This window comes from Martes martes, assembly GCF_963455335.1.
Source record: "Martes martes genome assembly, chromosome: 5".
NCBI lineage: Eukaryota > Metazoa > Chordata > Mammalia > Carnivora > Mustelidae > Martes > Martes martes.
This window is the reverse complement of record NC_137892.1, coordinates 15182435-15187709: the sequence shown is the minus strand read 5'-3', so window position 1 is coordinate 15187709 and position 5275 is coordinate 15182435.

The following is a 5275-nucleotide window of genomic DNA, read 5'->3' as shown; positions in this document are numbered from 1 at the left end:
GAGGTCGGGGGCCTACTTCTAGAACGGCCCCCGACCTGAGGCCCGGCAGGCAACCTCCCTTAGGCTTCCGCCACCCTCGCCTTGGCCAAGCGTTCTCTCTTCGCGAAAGAGACCTGCTCTTGGTAGGGAGCTCGGCTTCAGGCTCGCTTGTCGGAAGTAAGGCTGTGCTGCTCCCTCGAGGTTTCCAGGCTAAGCGTTGAGAAGGCATCCTTCTCCATGGAGCGACGAGTGTGTGGACGTGGGCCGGGATAAGTGCCACCCTGCCTGGTTTTCCCAGGGAGGTCGGGGGGCTTGACCTCTCTCAGGGCGTCCAAGCCCCGGCGAGTCAACAAACCGCTTCCCCGTGTAGGACGTGAGGCGTCGGCCCGGGAGAGGCCGGCTCCACAGCCCGGGCGCTCGTGCCTCACGAAGCGCACGCTTCCTCTCTCTTCCCCGCTTCTCTTTTCGCACTCATCTTTCCCTGGGCGGACGTTTTCCTGGCAGCACTCTTTTGCACGGGATCCAGGGGGAAGCTCTCTCCTCGGTTGCCAGGCCCGGGCGGGTGTCGACCTTGACTCCACGAAGCCCGCTGTGGCCCCGGAGGGGCTGGCGGCACCCGCAGGTCCCGGGAGCGGAGGCCCAAGCCGGCAGCGTGAGCGCGTCTTCCTCCGCATCTGAGAGAAGGCGTGGTGCTTTCGGGGATGGGGAGGTGAAAGGGCCCCGTCTGGGAAGCGCGTTCCAAGAGCTGAGGGTTGGGCGCCTCGCTCCGGGATCCTAGGTGCCAGAGCCGCTTCTCTCTTCCCGGGACGGTGTGGGGCTTGCTGGGCCAATGCCTCGTCCTGAAACCATCCCGTGGCAAGGGCTCGGCGGTTCCGCCGTGCGTTTCGGGCGAGCCTCCCAGCTCAGGGCGCCCCCAGAGACTTTGGCCTGCAGGCCGGCGTCGCCGTCACGACCTCCCCGAGAGCCGGGTGTTCAGCTCGGGGCACGCCGAACTCAGGCTCAGGCGGGTTCTACTGAGGGCGGGCGCCCGGCTGAGGCAAGCGGGGCTGCCTTCAGAAGGCCTCCCGTGCCCTCACAACCAGTGTGTTTGCTCTGCCGTGGGTCCCACGTCAGGTTCGTGGCAGGAGCCGCTTCCGACGCCCTTGCCAAGGGCTTCGCTGAGGCCGAGGTCGGGGGCCTACTTCTAGAACGGCCCCCGACCTGAGGCCCGGCAGGCAACCTCCCTTAGGCTTCCGCCACCCCCGCCGCGGCCAAGCGTTCTCTCTTCGCGAAAGAGGCCAGCTCGCGGCAAGGAGCTCGGCTTCAGGCTCGCTTCTCGGAGGTAAGGCTGTGCTGCTCCCTCGAGGTTTCCAGGCTAAGCGTTGAGAAGGCATCCTTCTCCGTGGAGCGACCAGTGTGTGGACGTGGGCCGGGATGGCGTGCCATCCTGCCTGGTTTCTCCCAGGGAGGTCGGGGGGCTTGACCTCACTCAGGGCGTCCAAGCCCTGGCGAGTCAGCAAACCGCTTCCCCGTGTAGGACGTGAGACGCCGACCCGGGAGAGGCCGGCCCCACAGCCCGGGCGCTCGTGCCTCACGAAGCGCGCCCTTCCTCTCTCCTCCCCGCTTCTCTCTTCGCACTCATCTTTCCCTGTGCGGACGTTTTCCCGGCAGCACCGTGTTGCACGGGATCCAGGAGGGAGCTTTCTCCTCGGTTGCCAGGCCCGGGCGGGTGTCGACCTTGACTCCGCGAAGCCCGCTGTGGCCCCGGAGGGGTTGGCGGCACCCGCAGGTCCCGGGAGCGGAGGCCAAGCCGGCAGCGTGAGCGCGTCTTCCTCCGCATCTGAGAGAAGGCGTGCTGCTTTCGGGGAACGGGGAGGTGAAAGGGCCCCTTCCGGGAAGCGCGTTCCAAGAGCTGAGGGTTGGGCGCCTCGTTCCGGGTTCCTAGGTGCCAGAGCCGCTTCTCTCTTCCCGGGACGGAGTGGGGCTTGCTGGGCCAATGCGTCGTCCTGAAGCAATCCCGTGGCAGGGGCTCGGCGCTTCCCCCGTGCGTTTCGGGCGAGCCTCCCAGCTCAGTACGCCCCCAGAGAGTTTGGCCTGCAGGCCGGCCTCGCCGTCATGACCTCCCCGAGAGTCGGGTGTTCAGCTCGGGGCACGCCGAACGCAGGCTCCGGCGGGTCCGACTGAGTTCGGGCGCCCGGCTGAGGCAAGCGGGGCTGCCGTCAGAAGGCCTCCCGTGCCCTCACAACCAGTGTGTTTGCTCTGCCGTGGGTCCCGCGTCAGTGTCGTGGCAGGAGCCGCTTCCGACGCCCTTGCCAAGTGCTACGCTGAGGCCGAGGTCGGGGGCCTCGTTCTAGGACGGCCCCCGACCTGAGGCCCGGCAGGCAGCCACCCTTAGGCTTCCGCCACCCCCGCCGCGGCCAAGCGTTCTCTCTTTGCGAAAGTGGCCTGCTCGCGGCAAGGAGCTCGGCTTCAGGCTCGCGTCTCGAAGGTAAGGCTCTGCTGCTCCCTCGAGGTTTCCAGGCTAAGCGTTGAGAAGGCATCCTTCTCCATGGAGCGACGAGTGTGTGGACGTGGGCCGGGATAAGTGCCACCCTGCCTGGTTTCTCCCAGGGAGGTCGGGGGGCTTGACCTCACTCAGGGCGTCCAAGCCTCGGCGAGTCAGCAAACCGCTTCCCCGTGTAGGACGTGAGGCGCCGGCCCGGGAGAGGCCGGATCCACAGCCCGGGCGCTCGTGCCTCACGAAGCGCGCCCTTCCTCTCTTCTCCCCGCTTTTCTCTTCGCACTCATCTTTCCCTGGGCGGACGTTTTCCCGGCAGCACCGTGTTGCACGGGATCCAGGGGGGAGCTGTCTCCTCGGTTGCCAGGCCCGGGCGGGTGTCGACCTTGACTCCGCGAAGCCCGCTGTGGCCCCGGAGGGGCTGGCGGCACCCGCAGGTCCCGGGAGCGGAGGCCCAAGCCGGCAGCGTGAGCGCGTCTTCTTCCGCATCTGAGAGAAGGCGTGGTGCTTTCGGGGAACGGGGAGGTGAAAGGGCCCCGTCCGGGAAGCGCGTTCCAAGAGCTGAGGGTTGGGCGCCTCGTTCCGGGCTCCTAGGTGCCAGAGCCGCTTCTCTCTTCCCGGGACGGAGTGGGGCTTGCTGGTCCAATGCGTCGTCCTGAAGCCATCCCGTGGCAGGGGCTAGGCGCTTCCCCCGTGCGTTTCGGGCGAGCCTCCCAGCTCAGGGCGCCCCCGAGAGATTGGCCTGCAGGCCGGCGTCGCCGTCACGACCTCCCCGTGAGCCGGGTGTTCAGCTCGGGGCACGCCGAACGCAGGCTCCGGCGGGTTCGACTGAGGGCGGGCGCCCGGCTGAGGCAAGCAGGGCTGCCGTCAGAAGGCCTCCCGTGCCCTCACAACCAGTGTGTTTGCTCTGCCCTGGGTGCCGCGTCAGGGTCGTGGCAGGAGCCGCTTCCGACGCCCTTGCAAAGTGCTTCGCTGAGGCCGAGGTCGGGGGCCTACTTCTAGGACGGCCCCCGACCTGAGGCCCGGCAGGCAGCCTCCCTTAGGCTTCCTACACCCTCGCCTTGGCCAAGCGTTCTCTCTTCGCGAAAGAGACCTGCTCTTGGTAGGGAGGTCGGCTTCAGGCTCGCTTGTCGGAGGTAAGGCTGTGCTGCTCCCTCGAGGTTTCCAGGCTAAGCGTTGAGAAGGCATCCTTCTCCATGGAGCGACGAGTGTGTGGACGTGGGCCGGGATAAGTGCCACCCTGCCTGGTTTCTCCCAGGGAGGTCGGGGGGCTTGACCTCTCTCAGGGCGTCCAAGCCCCGGCAAGTCAACAAACCGCTTCCCCGTGTAGGACGTGAGGCGTCGGCCCGGGAGAGGCCGGCTCCACAGCCCGGGCGCTCGTGCCTCACGAAGCGCACGCTTCCTCTCTCTTCCCCGCTTCTCTTTTCGCACTCATCTTTCCCTGGGCGGACGTTTTCCCGGCAGCACTCTTTTGCACGGGATCCAGGGGGAAGCTCTCTCCTCGGTTGCCAGGCCCGGGCGGTTGTCGACCTTGACTCCACGAAGCCCGCTGTGGCCCCGGAGGGGCTGGCGGCACCCGCAGGTCCCGGGAGCGGAGGCCCAAGCCGGCAGCTTGAGCGGGTCTTCTTCCACATGAGAGAAGGCGTGGCGCTTTCGTGGAACTGGGAGGTGAAAGGGCCCCGTCTGGGAAGCGCGTTCCAAGAGCTGAGGGTTGGGCGCCTCGTTCCGGGCTCCTAGGTGCCAGAGCTGCTTCTCTCTTCCCGGGACGGAGTGGGGCTTGCTGGGCCAATGCGTCGTCCTGAAGCAATCCCGTGGCAGGGGCTCGGCGCTTCCCCCGTGCGTTTCGGGCGAGCCTCCCAGCTCAGGGCTCCCCCAGAGAGTTTGGCCTGCAGGCCGGCGTCGCCGTCACTACCTCCCCGAGAGCCGGGTGTTCAGCTCGGGGCACGCCGAACTCAGGCTCAGGCGGGTTCGACTGAGGGCGGGCGCCCGGCTGAGGCAAGCGGGGTTGCCGTCAGAAGGCCTCCCGTGCCCTCACAACCAGTGTGTTTGCTCTGCCGTGGTTCCCGCGTCAGGGTCGTGGCAGGAGCCGCTTCCGACGCCCTTGCCAAGTACTTCGCTGAGGCCGAGGTCGGGGGCCTACTTCTAGAACGGCCCCCGACCTGAGGCCCGGCAGGCAACCTCCCTTAGGCTTCCGCCACCCCCGCCGCGGCCAAGCGTTCTCTATTCGCGAAAGAGGCCAGCTCGCGGCAAGGAGCTCGGCTTCAGGCTCGCTTCTCGGAGGTAAGGCTGTGCTGCTCCCTCGAGGTGTCCATTCTAAGCGTTGAGAAGGCATCCTTCTCCGTGGAGCGACCAGTGTGTGGACGTGGGCCGGGATGGCGTGCCATCCTGCCTGGTTTCTCCCAGGGAGGTCGGGGGGCTTGACCTCACTCAGGGCGTCCAAGCCCTGGCGAGTCAGCAAACCGCTTCCCCGTGTAGGACGTGAGACGCCGGCCCGGGAGAGGCCGGCCCCACAGCCCGGGCGCTCGTGCCTCACGAAGCGCGCCCTTCCTCTCTCCTCCCCGCTTCTCTCTTCGCACTCATCTTTCCCTGGGCGGACGTTTTCCCGGCAGCACCGTGTTGCACGGGATCCAAGGGGGAGCTGTCTCCTCGGTTGCCAGGCCCGGGCGGGTGTCGACCTTGACTCCGCGAATACCGCTGTGGCCCCGGAGGAGCTGGCGGCACCCGCAGGTCCCGGGAGCGGAGGCCCAAGCCGGCAGCGTGAGCGCGTCTTCTTCCGCATCTGAGAGAAGGCGTGGTGCTTTCGGGGAACGGGGAGGTGAA